Source organism: Bufo bufo, chromosome 6, assembly GCF_905171765.1.
Source record: "Bufo bufo chromosome 6, aBufBuf1.1, whole genome shotgun sequence".
Taxonomy (NCBI): Eukaryota; Metazoa; Chordata; class Amphibia; order Anura; family Bufonidae; genus Bufo; species Bufo bufo.
Window position 1 is genome coordinate 399,072,979 of NC_053394.1, and position 23,058 is coordinate 399,096,036.

The window sequence follows — 23,058 nt, forward strand, 5'->3', positions numbered from 1 at the left end:
CTGAGTCACTTCTAAGAGACTGGCCTGAAAGTGCTAAAAATGACCCCTCTTCTTCCTCCTCCTCCTCCTGGGCCACCTCCTCTTCCATCATCGCCCTAAGTGTTTTCTTAAGGAGACATATAAGTGGTATTGTAACGCTGATAACGGCGTCATCGCCACTGGCCATGTTGGTGGAGTACTCGAAACAGCGCAACAGGGCACACAGGTCTTGCATGGAGGCCCAGTCATTGGTGGTGAAGTGGGTCTGATCCGCAGTGCGACTGACCCGTGCGTGCTGCAGCTGAAACTCCACTATGGCCTGCTGCTGCTCGCACAGTCTGTCCAGCATATGCAAGGTGGAGTTCCACCTGGTGGGCACGTCGCATATGAGGCGGTGAGCGGGAAGGCCGAAGTTACGCTGTAGCGCAGGCAGGCGAGCAGTGGCAGGATGTGAACGCCGGAAGCGCGCACAGACGGACCGCACTTTATGCAGCAGCTCTGACATGTCGGGGTAGTTGTGAATGAACTTCTGCACCACCAAATTCAGCACATGCGCCAGGCAAGGGATGTGCGTCAAACCGGCTAGTCCCAGAGCTGCAACGAGATTTCGCCCATTATCGCACACCACCAGACCGGGCTTGAGGCTCACTGGCAGCAACCACTCGTCGGTCTGTTGTTCAATACCCCGCCACAACTCCTGCGCGGTGTGGGGCCTGTCCCCCAAACATATGAGTTTCAGAATGGCCTGCTGACGTTTACCCCGGGCTGTGCTGAAGTTGGTGGTGAAGGTGTGTGGCTGACTGGATGAGCAAGTGGAAGAAGAGGAGGAGGAAGCCGAGTAGGAGGAGACAGGAGGCAAAGAATGTTGCCCTGCGATCCTTGGCGGCGGAAGGACGTGCGCCAAACAGCTCTCCGCCTGGGGCCCAGCCGCCACTACATTTACCTAGTGTGCAGTTAGGGAGATATAGCGTCCATGGCCGTGCTTACTAGTCCACGTATCTGTGGTTAGGTGGACCTTGCCACAGATGGCGTTCCGCAGTGCACACTTGATTTTATCGGATACTTGGTTGTGCAGGGAAGGCACGGCTCTCTTGGAGAAGTAGTGGCGGCTGGGAACAACATACTGTGGGACAGCAAGCGACATGAGCTGTTTGAAGCTGTCTGTGTCCACCAGCCTGAATGACAGCATTTCATAGGCCAGTAGTTTAGAAATGCTGGCATTCACGGCCAGGGATCGAGGGTGGCTAGGTGGGAATTTACGCTTTCTCTCAAATGTTTGTAAGATGGAGAGCTGAACGCTGCCGTGTGACATGGTTGAGATGCTTGGTGACGGAGGTGGTGGTGTTGGTGGTACATCCTCTGTTTGCTGGGCGGCAGGTGCCAACGTTCCTTCAGAGGAGGAGGAAGAGGCCGAGGCAGCAGCAGAAGAGGTAGCAGGGGGAGCCTGAGTGAGTTCCTTGTTTTTAAGGTGTTTACTCCACTGCAGTTCATGCTTTGCATGCAGATGCCTGTTCATGCAGGTTGTGCTAAGGTTCAGAACGTTAATGCCTCGCTTCAGGCTCTGATGGCACAGTGTGCAAACCACTTGGGTCTTGTCGTCAGCACATTGTTTGAAGAACTGCCACGCCAGGGAACTCCTTGAAGCTGCCTTTGGGGTGCTCGGTCCCAGATGGCGGTGGCCAGTAGCAGGCGGACTCTCTTGGCGGCGGGTGTTCTGCTTTTGCCCACTGCTCCCTCTTTTGCTACGTTGTTGGCTCAGTTTCACCACTGCCTCTTCCTCCGAACTCTGAAAGTCAGTGGCACGACCTTCATTCCATGTGGGGTCTAGGACCTCATCGTCCCCTGCATCGTCTTCCACCCAGTCTTCCTCCCTGACCTCCTGTTCAGTCTTCACACTGCAGAAAGACGCAGCAGTTGGCACCTGTGTTTCATCATCAGAGATGTGCTGAGGTGGTATTCCCATGTCTTAATCATCAGGAAACATAAGTGGTTGTGCGTCAGTGCATTCTATGTCTTCCACCGCTGGGAAAGGGCTAGGTGGATGCCCTTCGGAAACCCTGCAGCAGAGTCTTCAAACAGCATAAGAGACTGCTGCATAAGTTGAGGCTCAGACAGTTTCTCTGATATGCATGGGGGTGATGTGACAGACTGATGGGCTTGGTTTTCAGGCACCATCTGTGCGCTTTCTGCAGAAGACTGGGTGGGAGATAATGTGAACGTGCTGGATCCACTGTCGGCCACCCAATTGACTAATGCCTGTACCTGCTCAGGCCTTACCATCCTTAGAACGGCATTAGGCCCCAGCAAATATCGCTGTAAATTCTGGCGTCTACTGGGACCTGAGGTAGTTGGTACACTAGGACTTGTGGCTGTGACAGAACGGCCACGTCCTCTCCCAGCACCAGAGGGTCCACTAACACCACCACGACCATGTCCGCGTCCCTTACTAGATGTTTTCCTCATTGTTACCGTTCACCACAATAAGAAAAATATTATTTGGTCCAATGTATTGAATTCAAATTCAGGCCTTTTTTTGCAGGCACCTAACACTATCTGGCTATCTACTTAGGTACCGTATTACACTAATACAGGCACAGCAGTAACCACAGATTTAGCTGAATATAAATTGTAGGCCTAGTATTTAGGCGGTGGATGACAGGTATACGTTTACGGACAGAATTAGACTTAGAGATGCACGGTAGCGTTTGAAGTTATTGAGAATGACCCTATCCGCACCTTCAATCTAATATACCCTTTTATGGATAGATTTAAACTTGGCCTGATACAGCAGAAACCACTGATTTAGGGAATTGCTAAGTTGGGAATTGTATTTCAACCCAGAACAAAAATATATCCTTTGCCAGACAGCAGACAGTATTACAATTGGCTGGCCACAGCTGAAACACCAGATTTAGGGTACTGCTATTTTGGCAATTGTATTTCACCCCTCAATAAAATAGCAAGCACAGCCAAGCCCCTAATGTAGGATATAGCAAAAAAAAAAAAAAAACACTATTGATGGTTAAATGGACTTGGTGGCAGCTTGTGCTGGCGCACCACAAGACACAAAATGGCCGCCGATCACCCCAGAAAAAAGTGACAGAAAAACGCTCTGGGCAGCCTAAAAACAGTGAGCAATTAAATAGCAGAGGTTGAATGATACACAGCTGTACATCGATCACTTCAGTAAATGTTTTTGAAGACTAAATCACTGCCTAATCTTGCCCTAACAGCAGCAGCTGCATCCTATCCCTACACTGATCAGAGCAGAGTGACGTGCGGCGCTACGTGACTCCAGCTTAAATAGAGGCTGGGTCACATGCTGCACTGGCCAATCACAGCCATGCCAATAGTAGGCATGGCTGTGATGTCGTCTTGGGGCAAGTAGTATGACGCTTGTTCATTGGCTGCTTTGCAGCCTTTCAAAAAGCGCCAAGAAAGCGCCGAACACCGAACCCGAACTTTTACGAAAATGTTCTGGTTCGGGTCCGTGTCACGAACACCCCAAAATTCGGTACGAACCCGAACTATACAGTTCGGGTTCGCTCATCCCTACCTGCCAACCATTGAATTAAGGTGCCCAAGCAGGGGAGGTCTGTGGATGCATGGTGCCCGGCTGCACACATCACCGTTCGTGCCTAGCAATGCGGACTGCTGGCATCGGCTTCTTCTTGCACTGTGCGCACGCGCCGAGAAGGGGACACTGCTACAGGTTGCCGGAAAGGTTTACTGCGAGTAAAGTAAACCTTTCCGGGATATATTGTTTCACATGCGGGCGTCAGGGGGCCGCTATCTAATAGCGGGAGACTCCCTGAACGTCCGGGAGACTTGAGATCCCTGCGGATACAGAGCTGAACCCAGACCTGTCCCTGTGTTCACCCAGGCAGCCCCCCTGACATGAGCATCGGAGCATTTCATTCTCCAATGATCTCCCGTGCCTGTGCTGTATCGCGCAGGGCAAGGGCTCTTTGTTTATAATAACACTGGTAGGCGGAAGCTTCCACCCAGACGTGTTCCAGTGACGGACAATTGTTATAGACGCGGCGATACCAAATATGTCTATTTTTTATTTATTGTTTTACATTTTACACAATTAGAGCATTTAAAAAAAAATAAAAACATGTTTTTGTGTTGCAATTTTCATAGAGCCATATTTTTGTTATTTTTCTGGCTATGGTCTTGTGTGGGGGTCATTTTTTGCAGGATAAGGTGATGGTTTTATTACTACCATTTTGAGGTACATGCCATTTTTTTATTGATTGCCAGATCACACTGCCACAAGTGTGAAAATAGCCTTAGTGTTTTGTTTTTTTAGGGGCTGGGACCCTTGTCCTATTGACCCCTGAGGAAGCCGGACTGCGCCGGCGATACGCGTTGGGCGTTTCTCATGTTTCCAGGTCCACTGCACCAGCTGTTTATGTAGGTTTTGGCTCTTGATGTTTGACTTCATTTCGGTCTGTTTTTACTCATTAGTGGCCTCACCTTATTCTACATTTTCTTCATGCTGTTTCTAGGTATATTTTATATATAGCTGGTTCACATTGTATGTCCCCATTCAGTGGACGCTCAGTGGACTCTGTATGTGTCGGTTACATATATTACTTTATATACCGACACTTTGTCTATTTTGTATACAATTTTAAATGTGTGTTTGTTGGTTTGTCTAATAAACGTTATATATTTTATCATTGACTTATCATTGGATGTGCATTCATAGGGTGCTTCTTGTGACTCTCCCTTGGGTCAGGCGTTTCTTGTACCATTTTTTTATTGATTAACATTATGTTTTTTGGGAGGTGAGGTCACAAAAAAAATCTGTTTTGGCGCAATGTTTAGCTATTTATTTACAGCGTTCACCTGATGGGGTAGATCATATGATATTATTATAGAGCCGGTCATTGCGGACTCGGTGATTCCAAATATGTATTTTTTTTTCTTCTACTATTTTTTTACATTTTTAAAATAACGGATTTAAGAGGAAATGAATTTTTTTAATGTGAAACTTTTTTTTCCAAAAACTACATTTTTTTATTTTTAAAATGTTTTATTTGACACTTTTTATCCCTATAAGGTCATACAGGACCTCTGGGGGACATTTAACTTCATTTGTTTTCACTATTGATTTCTCCTGTAACTGGTGCTGACATAGTAGCCCCAGTTACAGGGGAAATACACCCCCCAGAGAGGCTGTGCAGCCGAATACAGGGTTGTACAGCCTCAGTGCAGGGCTGATCGAGGTCTGTGGAAGACCCGACAGCTCCTGCACTCTCCCGGCCCCAACGATCACATGACCACCGGGCCGGGACAGGAAGCGTATAGCGCCTCCTGATCTGTATACACAGCGCTCGTTCATCTAGAAGGCAGGGATACCCGGGTGTTATCCAAAAATGTGTTTGTCCTCAACACATTATCTATGTCACCCCGGCAGTCTGTGCCTGCTGTTGTCTTGCTGTCCTGGGCAGGCATTGAGGACGCTCTACTCTCCCTATGTGAATTGAGACTAGTGCTCATTTAGGCCCCTTGCAGACGAGCGTGTCCGGATTGTGTCTGGATGCGTTCAGTGAAAACTGCGCGATTTCACAAAGTCATTCCGTTTTGGCTGCGATCGCGTTCAGTTTTTATTGCGCAGGTGCAATGCGGTTTACTGCGTTTGGCATGCGCGTGATAAAAACTGAATGTTTACTCACTTCTATGGGGCCAGCGTTGCGTGAAAATCTCAGAATATAGAACATGCTGCGATTTTCACTCAACGCAAAAGTGATGCGTGAAAACCACCGCTCATGTACACAGACCCATTGAAATAAATGGGTCCAGATTCCGTGTGTGCGCAATGCATTCGCATCACGCATTGCACAGAATTCTCGCTCGTGTGAAAGGGCCTTAATTGTCCTGCAAGAGTTAATCCTTTCCTAGTGCTCCCAGCCCAGCTGCTGATAAGGAGGTAAATCAGCCATCCTATTTAGCTGGCTTTGGATCCACCTCCTCACCTGGGCTTTGAGGTTGTCTGGTCTCTAGTAACCAGCTAAGGTGTGATCTCTCATCTAACTGCCCATGTACCGTACCTTGCCTGTCTTATGGTTCTGTTCCTTGCTGCCTGCCCTGAACTTGGAATTACTATCTGGATTCTGCTGGAATACGCACATACTCAACTTGCCCAGACCTTGGAATACGTCTTCTGCCAGAATCCTTGGTGCCTTGCATCGGTGTCTCTGACCTCCGTGGGTCAGCAGCCAACTACTCCAGGAGGTAGCGGCTTGGTTAGTTCCCTGCGGCAAAGTCCAAATCCCTATACAGTGGTTAAATGATGAATACCAGGGTACCATCAGGACAGTACCCTTAGGTTTAGCCCAAGGTCAAACTGGTTAGTTGGCACAGTGGGTCCACACCCACTACTTGTCACAATCTATCCTACTGGTATTGTGTTAGTGAAGCTGGCCCGGTTAAGGGCCCAAAGTAAAGTTCCTTTTCCTCTCTCTTCTGAAATACCAGTGGCTGATTCTGCTGCCAGTAATTTCTTTCAGATTTGCCCTGAGATTAATTCCTTCCTACTGCAGGATTCAGACAAACTCTGCTACCCCTGTCCTCTGCCTGTCTCTGGACTACTGTGTGATCCTGAGACCCTCACCGATCAGCTGTCTGAGAAGGCAGTGGCGTTTGCAGTAGTGCCACAGCCTTCTCACAGATCACCAAGCACTGCGCCATACATTGTATAGAGGCTGTGCTTGGTATTGCAGCCCAGCCCCATTCACTTCAATGGGGCTGAGCTGTGCCTAGGTCATGTGACTGACTAACATGACGAAAACCCCTTTTCTCAGGGATCTATGACATGATGATCACTGCCTGTGTATACTTATCTGATGTAAAGCATAAGAAGTAAAGCAGACTTCTTTGAGGCAGCCATTTTAGCCGAGTCCTAATATAATACGAATGAAATTTAAAAAATTGTGTTATAAACATTAATTCACAGGTTGAAATAAATGTTCATTATCTACTCTATGATGTTATTGTCATGATCAGCGGGTGTGGACCACTGTGTCACATGCCCAACTTCCAACACTCATAAGGGTGTTGTCTAAATGAACCTCTCGTTCTTCACAGTACCCCAATTGGTGGGGAAAGACTTTCCCAAGGAGAACACCAGGTCGTTACCTGTTAAGGGAGGTCTGGCACACAAAGCAGCTGGCCCAGACGAGTCAGGGGGTACTGGTGCAAGGCACCAGAGGTACAGGCGTAGTCCACAGGCTGACTTATAACCAGGTGAAACAGTGCATGACTAAAGACTGAGGCAGAAATGTAGTCGTACACTCAAAAGGTCAGAGCACACGGCTCAGGTACTGGTCAGGCAATCCGGGTCAGAAACAAGAAGCCAAAGCAGAACAGGAAAGGGTCAGATATGTAGCAAAATCCAGAAGGCAGACATGGGAACTCTGGACGTAAGTATGTGGACCTTCACAGGACAACAGGACCTATGATGTGCACAGGCAACTAGGAAGAGGGCAAGACCAGTAAAATAAGTGCAGGAGGACTGGGATTGTCCAGGGGTCCACAACTAATTATATATGCTGGCTCTTTAAATTTACTGAAGTGACATGCGTCGCCCTTTAACGCGCGCTCACAGCAAGAAGGCTGGGAGAAGACCATGGGAGAATGCCAGTTACCGCCGTTATAGTGCCCTGCACCTTGTGCCCCCTCTTCTTGGGTTCAAAACGAGACTTGAACCTATTTATCAAGCTTGGGGCATGGATGTTCTCCTCTGGTTCCCTAGATCTCTCCTCAGGACCAAAACCTTTCAAGTCCACAAGATAGTAGGTATTTTTGCCACACCTCTTGATATCCAAGATGTTTTTTTTACCTCAAATACATTGTCAGAATCTCCAGTCACAGGAGTTGGAATAGATGGAACAGCAAAAAAGCTTTTTAGAACTACTGGTTTTAGCAAGGACACATGGAAGGAGTTGGGAATCTGCAGACAGAGAGGCAGACGCAGCTTATAGGTGACCTCATTTATCTTCTTCCACACTTCAAAGGGTCCCAGGAACCTAGGGGGGAATTTAAAACTAGAGACCCTTAGGCCTCTTGCACACGACCATATTTATTTTGTCGGTCCGCAAAAAATACGGATGACGTCTGTCACGGCCATCGGTGTGCGCCGTGATATGGTTGCCGTGCATGCTGTTGCCAGCTGCAACGTGTTGTGGTTACAGCATGTAGGTGCCTTTCTCCTTGGGCCTTCCCTGACTGGTGCTGGAGGGGTTAATTATCTAGCTGGTGGGGATTTAGGTGTGTCCTGGGTGTGGCCACGAGGTTTATTTTACCTGTGGCTTCCAGGCTTGAGTAAGTGTACTCCAGCCTTGTTTGGTTTTGGAGCTCTGCTCCTTTCCTGGGTGAACCTGCCCAGTCCTTGAGGGCCACCTTGTTGGACATAAATTGTTTTCCTTTTGTATCCTCCTTGTACCCTACCTCACTTTGTATGTTTGGAGTGGCGTTTGTTGTGCGTCTTGTTGTAGTTACATGTCTGGTCTGTTGGTGTTGTTTGACCCAGCATGTATGCTAGACGTTTCCCCATGTGTTGCCTCCAGAAGGGGGCTTCATGGTTTCCCGGAGGGGTGAACAAGTAGTCAAGTCAGTGAGCTGCTATCATCCTGTTGCAGTGGCAGGTAAGTGTCTTGTTTCCCAGACCTGTTATCCAGGTGGGATTTAGGTATCTGGGTTTTTACCTGCTTATTCTGTTGAGGGCTCACTGTCTTGTCTCTCTTACTGTTGTGGTGTTGTTCTAGCGGTCAGGTGGACCCATTATGCAATATGACAGTAAGAGTTGTTTACTTTCTTATGTTGTTTCATGTACAAGGGGTCAGATGGACCCTCTCTTGTACATGACAGTAGTTCCGTTGCTTTTCCCTTTGTCTTTGGTTGTTTGGCCTGTGGAGACTCCGGTTCATCTGTGTCCTTAAGAATCGGTAGTCTCCTATTCCTGACCCCTATGCTAGGGATCGTTAGGGTCAGTAGGGCCCAGGTTCTTGTGTATGAGTCCTCCCACCATTAGGAGGCGCTCATACGGTCAGGAGATCAGGGCTAGGATGAGGGTTGCATTGTAGGTTTACTTCCTTTTCTTGCTTACAGGCCTGGTTTCATCCTTTAATACCCACCCGATACAGTGGGGGGTTTTCCCCACTCCCCATTGTGACAACATCCGTGTGCATTCCGCATTTTGTGGAACGGAACAGCTGGTCCCTAATAGAATAGTATTATCCTTGTCCATTATGTGGACAATAATAGGACAAGTTCTACCTTTTAGCGGAACGGAAATACAGAAACGGAATACACACAGAGTACCTTCCGTTTGTTTGCGGACCCATTGAAATAAATGGTTCTACATACGGCAATAAAAACGGACTGGACACGGAAAGAAAATACATTTGTGTGCAAGAGGCCTTAAGCAGATATTTTTAGAGGAGCGCCATACTTTGTCTCCTGACGAGAACTGAGAAAGTCTTCTTTGTGTCTTGTCTGCATTTCCTTTCATATGTGTCAAAGCCTTGCTAATGCAGTCTTTGGTGTGACGCCATATCTTCAAGCAATCTCTAAAGGAAGAATCTGCAGACGGAACCACAGAAGACATGGGAACAGGGAGAGGGGCACGATGATGATGTCCATAAACGGCAAAGAATGGTGAGGACCCAGTAAACTCACTAGAATGGTTATTATAGGAAAACTCGGGCCAAGGTAGCAATTGTACCTAGTTGTCATGTTGGGCAGAGACAAAGTGCCAGAGATAGTTATATAGTATTTGATTTAGCCGCTCTAACGGCCCATTAGTCTCAGGATGATATCCAGAAGAAAAGTTCCATTTTATCTTGAGCAGCTGGCAAAGTGCTCTCCAGCGCTTAGAAGTAAACTGAACTCCATGATCAGAAACTATGTGCAAAGGTAGTCCATGCAATCGGATTATGTGCAGTACAAACAATTTGTCAAGTTTTGCGGCAGATAAAGAAATTAAGTCAGCCATCTTGGAGAAACTGTCAAAAACCATCAGCTAGCTGTTCATCTGGCAGAGGGTGGAAGTTTGACAAAATCCATGGCAATGTGTTGCCATGGGAAGTCAGGAATGGGAATATGCAACAGCAGACCAGGTGGTTTGGTCCTGGATATCTTATTCAGAGTACAGATGGTATGGGCAGGCATGTAGTCACGCACATCATTTGGAAGTGTGGGCCACCAGTAGTGCCGGGATAAAAATTCTAAAGTCTTGCGAATCTCAGGATGACTGGCCAATTTGAAGCCATGCCCGAAGTCCTTTTGGCAGGTGTCACAAAAATCTTCCCAGGAGGAATGTCTTTAACCAGGACAGGAGCCATGGTAATCATGTGAGTGGGCTCGATAATGTACTGGGGTTTCTCGTGTTCAAACAAGGAATCAAGCGACCGAGTCTGAACATCAGCCCTGATGCTCTTCTTGGCGGGGCGGACATGTAACTCAAAATTAAAACAAGAAAAGAAGAATGCCTATCTGCCTTGGCATGGATTTGAATGGTGTGCCGTTGGAAGATATGTTAGATTTTTGTGGTCAGCGAAGATAGTTTTACCGGATTCTGCATTTATGTCATTTGTCATGTTTTCTGTTACCCGTTCAGTATGTGTAAGCCTAGCAGTGCTTAACTGCATCTGACTCTGATCTGTACTTGCCCTGTCTTTTGTATCCGGTTATGTTCCCTGTTTTCGCCTAGCAGTGCGTAACTGCGTCCATTATCTGTTTACTGCTTCTGATGTTTTACATAGTAACATGGTATATAAGGCTGAAAAAAGACATCTGTCCATCCAGTTCGGCCTGTTATCCTGCAAGTTGATCCAGAGGAAGGCAGAAAAACCCCTGTGAGTTTGAAGCCAATGTTCCCCACTTAAATGGAAAAAAATTCCTTCCCGACTCCAATCAGGCAATCAGAATAACTCCCTGGATCAACGACCCATCTCTAGTAGCTATAGCCTATATTATTATTACACTGCAGAAATACATCCAGGCCCCTCTTGAACTCTTTTAGAACTCACCATCACCACCTTCTTAGGCGGACAGTTCCATAGTCTTACTGCCCTTACCAAAAAGAATCCTCTTTTATGTTTGTGTACAAACCTTCTTTCCTCCAGATGCAGAGGATGTCCCCTCGTCACAGTCCTGGGGATAAATAGTTGATGAGAGAGATCTCTGTACTGTCCCCTGATATATTTATACATAGTTATTAGATTTACGCTCAACCCTAATTTTGATAATCTTTCAAGGTACTGTAGTCACTCCCCATTCCAGTTATTACTTTAGTTGCCCTCCTCTGAACCCTCTACAGCTCTGCTATGTCTGCCTTGTTCACAAGAGCCCAGAACTGTACACAGTACTCCATGTGTGGTCTGACTAGTGATTTGTAAAGTGGTAGGACTATGTTCACATTACGGCATCTATGCCCTTTTGATGCAACCCATTATCTTATTGGCCTTGGCAGCAGCTGCCTCACATTGGTTTCTACAGCTTAGTTTGCTGTTCACTAAAATTCCTAGGTCCTTTTCCATGTCAGTGTTACCCAGTGTTTTACCATTTAGTATGTACGGGTGACCTAGCTTAACCTTACATTTGTTAATGCTAAACCTCATCTGCCACTATCTGCCCAAGCCTCCAATCTATCCAGATCCCTCTGTAGCAGTATACTGTCCTCTTCAGTGTTAATTACTTTACACAGTTTAGTGTCATCTGAAAAAATTTATATTTTACTGTGCGACCCTTCTACAAGAGCATTAATAAATATATTGAACAGAATAGGGCCCTGAGGTACTCCACTAGTGACAGTGACCCAATGTGAGTGTGTACCGTTAATAACTGTTTTCTATCACTGAGCCAGTTACTTACCCACATACAGACATTTTTCGCCCAGTCCAAGCATTCTCATTTTATATACTAACCTTTTATGCGGTACAGTGTCAAATGCTTTGGAGAAGTCCAGATATATGACATCCATTGATTCAAGTCTGGAACTTACCTCCTCATAGAAACTGATTAAATTAATTTCACATGACCGATCCCTCATGAAACCATGCTGAGATGGCGTTATATGCTTATGTTCATTGACGTACTCCAAAATAGCATCTCTTATAAAACCTTCAAACAGTTTACCCACGACAGATATTAAACTTACCAGCCTATAGTTTCCGGGCTCTGTATTTGGACCCTTTTTGAATATTGGCACTATATTTGCTATGTGCCAATCCTTTGGAGCACTCTCTGTCAGTATAAATATCAAAAATAAGGGTCTGGCTATGAAATTACTTCTCTCTCTTAGGATATGGGGGTGTATGCCATCTGGTCCTGCGATTTGTCTTTCTTTCTAGGTCAGACAGGGCACTTTTAATGGGGAATTTACTTTTACATTCTGCATTCCATCTGACAGTTTATTTTCCTTAGTGAATACAGTGGAGAAAAACATATTTAATAGCTTTGCTTTCTCCTCATCGCTCTCTGCAACTCCCCCCCCATTACTCTGTAGAGGGCCAACACCTTCAGATTTATGCTTTTTACCATTTATATAATTGAAAAACATTTAAGGGTTAGTTTTGCTTTCTTGATATGGAAACAAATGAAGTTCCAGCACTCACGATTTTTGCTAGCTAAAATCTTCGTCTTTTATTCAGGCAGTAGACAAAATAGACAGGACATCCACCCACAAGTGTAGCAACCTTGACGCGTTTCGAACAGAAGTTCTTAGTCGTAACAATAAATAGTGTCTCCTCAGGTGATTTTATACTAGTCTGAGAAATAATTACTCTCCCCCCACCTGGAGGGCGGGGGAATAAAGGAGGAGGAAAGCATTTTAACCTCTTATTCTCCGGGTGAGGCACTGCTCATGTGTTTTACAATATAGATAAATTACGCATCCATATAAAGTCACTGATTTTTATATAAATATAAAGTGCAAAATAACCACAAATAAAACAGTGAACATATTTAAAATTGCAATAATGTATCAAATGTCGAGATAAAGATAAAGTACAACACTGAGTATATATAAACAACTTGATTAGTATAAATTCATATGTGTTGGTATTATAATATTAATCTCGACAAGAACCCTATTTCTTTATTACTATTCTTAATGGAACTGAAAATTGAATAGACAAATAGTGAGAGGGGAGATGAGAATAGAAAAATTGGGTCAAAAAAAAATGCATAAACTCGTTTTTCATATTCAGGCCGTTCGGATATCTGGTGTTCAACTTAAAAATCCAAAAAGCCTCTCTATGTCTCACAAGTCGTTTAAAATCTCCTCCTCTTCTTGGTAATCTCACTTGTTCCATTGCAAAAGCTTTGAAATTTCGCACTTGACTTTCAGGTTTACAGATAAAATGTTTGGCCGCATTGGATGTGTTCAGATTGTGCGGATTTTTTATGTAGTTGAGATGCTCCAAAATTCGAACTTTGAATTTTCTGGCGGTGCATCCCACATACATCATGTCACAGGCTACACATTTTATGACATATATCACCCCTATTGAGCTACAATTAATATATGATTTGATTTGGACCCTTTTTGAATATTGGCACTATATTTGCTATGTGCCAATCCTTTGGAACACTCTCTGTCAGTATAAATATCAAAAATAAGAGTCTGGCTATGAAATTACTTCTCTCTCTTAGGATATGGGGGGTGAATGCCATCTGGTCCTGGCGATTTGTCTATTTTAATCTTTTTAAGACGCCGCTGTATTTCTTTCTAGGTCAGACAGGGCACTTTTAATGGGGAATTTACTTTTACATTCTGCATTCCATCTGACAGTTTATTTTTGTATACAGTGGAGAAAAACATATGTAATAGCTTTGCTTTCTCCTCATCGCTCTCTGCAACTCCCCCCTCATTACTCTGTAGAGGGCCAATACCTTCAGAATAATGCTTTTTACCATTTATATAATTGAAAAACATTTAAGGGTTAGTTTTGCTTTCTTTGGCAATTAATCTCTCGGTCTCTAGTTTGGCTGCTTTTATTTGTTTTTTACATATTCTATTTTTCTCCTTATAGTTTTTCAGTGCTTCCTCGCTACCCTCCTGTTTCAGTGATATAAATGCTTTCTTTTTTCATGTATTGCTTTCTTTACTGTTCTAATTATCCACATCGGTTTTTTTTCTTACCTCTCACACTTAGATTTTAGGATGCTTTAAAATTTCCCATTTTGTGGCAGTATTTTTATTTTTAAGGACTTTGTCCCAGTTAGTTAGGCCTATGGGCTCTTTTAGTTGGCTAAATTTAGCTTTTTTGTAGTTTGTTATTTTTGTTCCTCCCTGAAGAAACACTCTTTTGAACGATAATTGGAAGGTTTATTACTTTATGGTCACTATTTCCCAGGTGTTCCCCAACCCCCAACCTGCACATCTGTTGTTCTGTCAGGTCTATTAGTCAATACTAAGTCCAGAATGGCCTTCCCTCTAGTCGGTTCCTGAACCAGTTGGGAGAGGTAATTGTCTTGGGTTATTGCCAAGAACCTGTTTCCTTTATGAGATCTAAAAGTTTCAGTTTCCAAGTCAATATCTGGGTAGTTGAAGTCCCCTATAATAACCACCTCATTATGATTTGCCGCCTCGTCTATCTCGTTTAGTAGTAGATTTTTTGCGGATTTTTTTGTTCATGTCAGTCTGGCAGTGCCTCCAGAAGGGGGTTCCTAGTTTCCCCAGAGGCGGAATTTCCATGTCTGTGTATGCCCTTTCGCCTTCTGTGTGCAGCTCTGCCTGGGGCCACTTAGCTCCCATTGCTTGCGGCACAGGTAACTGCTTCCGTCTCTGCTATATCTGTTGCTGGTGATCTTCATAATGGAACCACTCATTAGTATTAGCCCCATAAGATGCACTGACATTTTCTCCCCACTTTGGTTGGGAAAAAGAGTTAGTTTTATAAAGGTGAAAAATACGATATATTTTCATGTGCTTACTTTATTTTAGCCACAAAAAAAGTTGACATTTTTGGGTAATTTAGGGAGACTTTCAATTCTAATATTAATGAATTTTTTTTTTTTAAGTACCAAGCCAGGTTTGCAGAGGCTCATATATCAGAATAATAAAAAAAAAAAATTTTAAATCACACATCGTATTCATTAGAGGGTGTCATGAGTATTTTGATCCCATGTTTTAAGGAATTAAAGAGCTTTTCTGGGATTTTGATAATAATGGCCTATCCTAAGGGTAAGTCATCAGAGATCAATGAGATCATTGGTGTTACAAATCCCAGCACCCCCACAGTCAGCTGTATGAGGAGGCCATTGCGCTCTGTGAGCACTAAGGTCTTGTGAGGCGGGTGTGGTGCTCACCAGAACTCTGGTGAGAATCATGGTTTCCTAAAACATCAGGTCGGCAGGGGGGCTGAGAAATGGATCCCTGCTGATCTCACATTGATTACCAATCATGAAGAGAAGTCATCAATATGAAAATCCTGGAGAACCTCTTTAATGCAAAGAAGATAAACATTTTAAAAATTATTTCGCAAATGTTTTAAAGACTGTTTTTATTTTGTACAAAACATGCTCCGAATAAAAAAAAAAAAAAAAAAAATAGGAGCCATTGGCTCTGAAACTAAGAAATGTAGGGCCCAAATAAAATTTATAGTCACCAAATTGAAATACTCGTATATCTACCTCTGAGTAGTTACCCCACAATAACGGGTCCCTGCCTGGCATGGTAGACGCCTATGTGCACAAAATAAGCAATCATCTACAGAATATATTATGGGGCAGTGTCCAAAACAATCTAAGGGAATAGAAGAGGACTATCCCCCCCCCCCCCCCCCCCCCAGCCCCTCAAAGATGTATTGTCATTACTTCTAGAATTATTGTCAGGTGTAGGACATCCAATTAAAAACCCTAACAAAACTGTAATTATGCCCATGGAGCTCATGGAACAGCCTGAATATTAGAAATCCCCCAAATAAAAAAAAATATCATGTCCGTATCACCATACAATAATAGGAATGGGAATAGTCATGGGAAACAAAATGATCAACATATCCAATGAATATATTTTATATCAAGTCATCTTCAATTATAAAACTAAACAATCCAGAGCTGGTGGGCATATAATAAAAAATAATCAAGGATTCACCCACTGGTAAATTCATGTGAGATGAGTGAACCACATGACTTCTACAAATACAGGGGTGGCGGGGACCCTACTTGTTGGGTTTATGTACAGGTAAATTTTGGTCAGGGTGCGCAGACTAAGATGATATTCCTTTAGGAGGCAGAGTCATGGCTTATACGTAATTAGGCAATCCTAGCCTGGGTCACTTTTTGGGAGAACTTGCACATTAATGATGATATGTGCCCAGTAAGACCAGTGCTTCCTGACAAGCCCATATTTGATGTAATGTCCATTTCTTTTTAATGTTACAAATACTTATAGGGGTAGAACAGACCGGGGCTGGAATATGTAGATTGTTATCCTTTTACTAGCAGAAAGACCCGGCTTTGCTCGGGTATATTTCATCTAATGTTTCGGTGTCAATTAAAGATATCCACAGTATTCCCCATAACTGTGACCTCTACAGCACACTGTCCCCTTAACAGTGAACTCCACTGCACCTCACTCCTTAACACTGATCCCCCCACAGTGCCCCCCCTCCTTACAATGGGACGTCTACAGCAGCTCGTCCCCTTAACTTTGAGCTTCACAGCAGCCCACCCCTTTAACAGTGAGTTTCACAGCACCTCACTCCCTTGACATTGACCTTCTAAGGGGCACGCCCCCTTAACAGTGACGTATACAGCACCCCCGCCCCTTTAACAATGACCTTCACAGTGCCCATCCCTTTAACAGTAACCTCCACAGTGCCCGCCCCTTTAACAGTGACCTCCACAGGGCCCTGCCCCTTTAAGGCTAGGGCTACACAACAACATGTGTTGTGCGAAATTTTGGCTCAACAATTTTTATAATGATAGGCTATGGTGTCGCACTGCGACACGACAGTCGCAAAAAAATCCATCCAAGATGGATGCATGTAGCAGTGTAGTTGTGCCCTGTGTTGTGCGACTTGGGTTGGCTGGGTTGTTATGGAAACCTGGAGTAAAGCTGTGTATGTGGAGAGTAAGGGCCTGCGAGCTTCTATTGGCTGATAAGGGTTATGTGACCGACAAGGGATGTGTATACCAAGTTTCGTTGAAATCGATGGTTGCGTTTTTTAGTGATCGCGGAACATACATATACATATACACACACACACACACACACACACACACATATATCAGGCCCTGGTTTTGTACTTCACCAGGTATGGTTTAAAGATACACTACTCCCATAGATTTATGATGTGTCACTCAGACAGACTTACTGTTACCAGTGGTGGCGCCTCTCTCTATTACTACCCCTGTGCTGTCCTCATGCTCAGTGGAAAGCCTGCAGACATCCTCTCTGTCATTCCACTTGACTGCAAGTAACTGGCCATTTACAAGTGTAATTGTCGCCCCTTTTTCCACATGTCTGGACACCAGCTCTTGTGGGAATCCATCTCTATTTATTTGGACTTTCCCAAAGGCCCTTGTATTTGCAGTTTTATAGGAATGGACGGGACCCCCATACCGATCACAGGCAGGGTGGTGCCTTTGGGAAACTTTTTTATTTATTTTATTAATTTTTTTCCTCTCTCCAAACATTTTTTTTTTGAGAAAATTTATGTATATAAGAAAACTTACTTTCACTTTTAATTGGATCTGTCAGTTGATTGGTATTCATTGAATACAGGAGACCATATGTGTTTGGGGACATTTACAGTGGCCCTGATCATTGCTCCAAACCCTTAGCTACCCCTGGTAGGTGATATTTTACCTCCCTGTAAAAAGGAGTATGTTTTGGAATAAAGCCAATTAGTGACCACCATAAAAACACTTAAGGGCGGTCACTAACAAGGAAGATGTCTTCTCTTATTTGTGAGTTTTTTTATGTGTAATCAGGGCTGATGCCTGCCTAAAACATTTCCCGCATTCTGAACATGAAAATGGCTTCTCCCCTGTGTGAATTCTCTCATGACAAAGAAGAGCCGATGTGTGCCTAAAACATTTCCCACATTCTGAACATGAAAATGGCTTCTCCCCTGTGTGAATTCTCAGATGTGTAACCAGGGCTGATGCCTGCCTAAAACATTTCCCACATTCTGAACATGAAAATGGCTTCACTCCTGTGTGAATTCTCTCATGTCTAAGAAGAGCTGATGTATGCGTAAAACATTTTCCACATTCTGAACATGAAAATGACTTCTCCCCTGTGTGACTTCTCTCATGTCTAAGAAGAGCCGATGTGTGCCTAAAAGATTTCCCACATTCTGAACATGAAAATGGCTTCTCCCCTGTGTGAATTCTCAGATGTGTAACAAAAGCCGATTTCTGGTTAAAACATTTCCCACATTCTGAACATGAAAATAGCTTCTCCCCTGTGTGAATTCTCCGATGTGTAACAAAATCCCATTTCTGGTTAAAACATTTCCCACATTCTGAACATGAAAATGGCTTCACTCCTGTGTGAATTCTCTGATGTGTAACAAAAGTCGATTTACGGTTAAAACTTTTCCCACATTCTGAACATGAAAATGGCTTCACTCCTGTGTGAATTCTCTGATGTGTAACAATAGCCGATTTCTGGTTAAAACTTTTCCCGCATTCTGAACATGAAAATGGCTTCTCCCCTGTGTGAATTCTCCGATGTGTAACAAAATCTGATTTCTGGTTAAAACATTTCCCACATTCTGAACATGAAAACAGCTTCACTCCTGTGTGAATTCTCTGATGTGTAACAAAAGTCGATTTACGGTTAAAACTTTTCCCGCATTCTGAACATGAAAATGGCTTCACTCCTGTGTGAATTCTCTGATGTGTAGCAAAAGCCGATTTATGATTAAAACATTTTCCACATTCTGAACATGAAAATGGCTTCACTCCTGTGTGAATTCTCTGATGTGTAACAAAAGCCGATTTCTGGTTAAAACTTTTCCCGCATTCTGAACATGAAAATGGCTTCACTCCTGTGTGAATTCTCTGATGTGTAACAAAAGCCGATTTCTGGTTAAAACATTTTCCACATTCTGAACAAGAAAATGGCTTCTCTCCTGTGTGAATTCTCTGATGTATAACCAGAGCTGATTTCTTCTTAAAACATTTCCCACATTCTGAACATGAAAATGGCTTCTCTCTTACGTGAGCTGTTTGATGTTTAACACCTCTTCTGTGACTTTTATTGTGTGCTACAGTCTCTGATGAATCAGAAGATTGGACCTGTATGAAAGAATCAAGTGATACATCTTTGCTGTGAATGAATGAAGATATATCTTGGATATTGGTATGTTCTTCGTATGTATCTTGTGTGATACGATGATCAGATACTTCAAAATCTGAAGATATAAGATGTTTCTCTAAGTTCCTGGTACAGTCATCTGCCAAGAAAAAAAACTGTGTTATTGAGGGAGTTCACCGGAATATAGCTCAGCCTGCTATACCACCTAGCTGAAAAAATGAAAATATTCAATTGGCCGGCTTCATACCAAAAAAAAGACAACATATATATAAAAAATGTATTCCCTTTTTTCCTATTGTCTAAAATATGTCACAATTAATCCTCTATTTCATACAAAACCTTAAACCTTTACACATAAAATAAATATGGCCAATAAAATAAATTACTCATTTAGTACTTGAATTGAGATAATGTACAATCACGGTGCCTCTCTTAGTTCCTTGTGCGGAGCTCACGCACTATTTGGAATGCTGCTGTATGCCACAGCAAAATTATAAATATTTACAAGATATCCTGTTGTTATTTTCTTTTAATAAGCGAAATGTCTAGCGGATGACGTGAGGACGTCGCACTCGCCTCTCCTCCCCGATGCTCGGCTGCCTCGCTGACCGCTGATTGTGGCGTCTCTCCCTCTACTTCCTGCCCCCTGCTTCCACGCCCGGATAGGGGACCGCAGACCTGAACAAGTGGTGTTGGTGCTTCTGTTCCTCCGTCGGGCTCCTGCTGCCCGGTGTCTCCTGAGCCCCTGTGTGAAATACCGGTGGTTGCCGATGTCCTGTGGTGATATCCCGGCGCCTCCGGATGGTTTCTGTTGCTGCATGCGGTGTGCTCCATGGTGACATCGGAGCCCCGGTGGCTGTTCCTCTGGCTGTTCCTCTCTGGTCTTCCGGATCCTTCGTCTCTCCTGCAACTTGCGATCTGCCTGATCTTCTTGAGTGTGTCCCCCTTGTTCTCTCCAGCCGGGCTTCTTAACAGTGAACTGAAGACTGGTGAGATTGTTCCTTTACTTCTCCTCCCATTAACATTAACTGAGTAACCAACTAATCATAAAAAAAAAAACAGTTTGTGGAGAGAGAAAGAGAGAGAGAGAGAGAGAGAGGCGGTTGGTGAGGAAAATAATATAGAGGAGAGAGACAAGCGGAAAAAAAAAAAAAAAAAAAGAAGAGGAAAAAGGGAGAAGGAGAGGAAAGAAAAATTAAAATAAAAAATAAAAGAAAAAATAAAAGAAAGGGGAAAGATACCGGAAAGGAAGAAAAAAAAAAAAAAAGGAAGGAAAATAAAAATAGGGAAGAGAACGGAAGAGGGAGAAAAAAAAAAAAAAAGGGGAATGGCACCGAAGGCCAGTAGGCATTCTGTCGACTTTTCTGGTCGGAAACCGGCTACTAAACCCTCTAAAGGAGGGAAAATAGACCAGTTTTTGAGGTCCCCAAGGGTTAGTACCAGAGGTGGGCAAAAGGATACAAGCTCTAAAAAAAAATTATAATCCCGAAGTGATGGAACTTGAATTACAAAAAGCTCCTGGGTATCCCCAGGGGGAGGAGGGAATAGATGGAGAAGGTGCGATCAACCCCAACCCCTCGCCGTTAAAAGAAATTCTTCTGGCAGTAAAACAGAATGGGGACCTAATACAAGCTATTACAACCCAGCTTGGCGCAATTCAAGTCGGATGTGGGACTGATTAGAGATGATCTGTCTAAAATCCGAGATAGAGTCAATAAGGTGGAGAGCTCGATGGCTACTATACAGAATGAATACAAAGAAATAAATAGTGAGATGTCCACGTTAAAGACAGATTTTAATCTCCTTAAAAAAAAGGTGGTGGATCTGGAAGACAGATCACGAAGGTACAATGTAAGAATCCTGGGGATCCCAGAGGGCGCGGAAGATAAGAACCCTACTCAATTCATACAGGCGATGACTCTTGAAAACTTTGGGAGGGAGCACTTCTCGCCCTTGTTTCTAGTAGAAAGAGCCCATCGGGTCCCAGGTGGTAAATTAATTCCTGGGAGACAACCTCGGACACTCCTCGTTAAAATGCTGGTTTCAAGAGACAGAGATATAGTACTAAGATGGGCGAGGGAATGTCCCCCTGTTTTATATGATGGAAATAGACTGGCCTTTTTCCTGGATTTTTCCAAAGTTGTCCAAGAAAAGAGATGCTTGTTTATTACTGTTAAAAAGAGACTAAGAGAAAGGGATATCAAATATTCACTTGTCTTCCCAGCCAAACTCCGGATTATTTTCAATGATACGACTTTATTTTTTGATACGCCGAAGAAAGCTGCGAAGTGGCTTGAACGAAACAATATGTGATCTAACTGTTCAAGGTTTTGTTGGGATCAATAGTTGGTAGATTATGTTCTATATTGTTCCCTTTCTTTGGTTAACTAGCGGTGAGGTGTCGAGCGGAGGGGTGGGGGGGGGGAATGGTCATAGGCGAGGGATCTGATGATTTATGCGGTGGATTAACTGGATTGGGGGGTTGGATGGGGGCTGTGATGTGTCTAGGGTGGGGAAGAGTTGTGTGTTTTTTTTTTTTATTCATTTTTATAATGTCAATCAGAATTCTTACCTGGAATGTCAGGGGCCTGGGGGATAGAAGAAAGGCGAGCGGTTTTTGATTTGATGCGTTCACATCTCCCAGCTATTATATGTTTGATAGAAACACATCTTACGGGGGAGACCTCCAGGGTCGTCACCAGGGGCTGGGCTGCGCACACGTACCATTCTACCTTCTCTAGTCATTCTAGGGGAGTGACTGTCTTTATTCATAGAACGATTGATTTTATGTGCGATGCAGCCTCTGTCGACCACCAGGGGAGATTTGTCTTCCTATATTGTAAGCTGGCGGGGAAGATGTGCATTCTGGCCTTTGTCTATATTCCACCTCCATTTTCTTTCTCAGTACTTAACTCTCTGCTAAAATTTATGGATAAATGGCCAGAATGTCCTACATTGATTATGGGAGACTTCAATTGCGTTATCAATCCCGCGGACGACAGGGTCTCTATGGGTGTCAAGGGGGACGCCTCTGTTCAGGGGTCCCCCTTGGCACGTTTCTGTTTGGAGGCCGGGTTCGAGGCTGTTTGGGGAAGTATGGGACAGGGGAGAAGGGTCTTTTCATGCATTAGTACATTAGGTAGATCTATGTCCAGAATAGACCACGCTTAGATTAATAAAAAATATCTGCGATATGTAAAACGAATGAGGTACAAGACTAGGTCACTCTCGGACCATCTACCCCTACTCCTCGAACTCTGCCTGACCCAGGATAAACAAATAGGGAGGTCTCCATTTAGACTTAACCCCTATTGGTCATCAGTAATAAAAAATCATGAGATAATACAAAAGGAAATTAACCAATTTTGGGAGGCTAATTATACCTCAGCAAAAACCCAAGTAGTATGGGACACTTTTAAGGCCTATATGAGGGGAATAATGGTTAGTAATATTGCTAACCTGAGAAAGGAGTATGGGGAAAAAGAGGAAAACTTAAAAGAACAAGCTTCCTTAGCTACACAATCTTACTACCGTATTTTTCGCCCTATAAGACGCACCGGCCCATAAGACGCACCTAGGTTTTTGGGGAGGAAAATAAGAAAAAATATATTTTTAACCAAAAGGTGTGCTGTGTGTTTGGTGGGTTTGGAACTAATGGTGGTCTGTGGATGGCTGACACTGTTATGGGGGGATCTGTGGATGACGGACACTGTTATGGGGGGGATCTGTGGATGACAGACACTGTTATGGGGGGGATCTGTGGATTACGGTCACTGTTATGGGGGGGA

General features: G+C 43.9%; 1 protein-coding gene and 1 pseudogene across 1 annotated transcript in view; both read right to left on the bottom strand.

The window, feature by feature from the left end:
- Nucleotides 1–23,058, bottom strand: part of LOC121004472 (oocyte zinc finger protein XlCOF22-like) — a 1,539,666-nt gene that overhangs the window by 1,026,230 nt on the left and 490,378 nt on the right. The gene's annotated exons all lie outside the window — the stretch shown is intronic.
- The window catches only part of LOC121004270, a 141,372-nt pseudogene that overhangs the window by 79,310 nt on the left and 39,004 nt on the right, over nt 1–23,058 (bottom strand).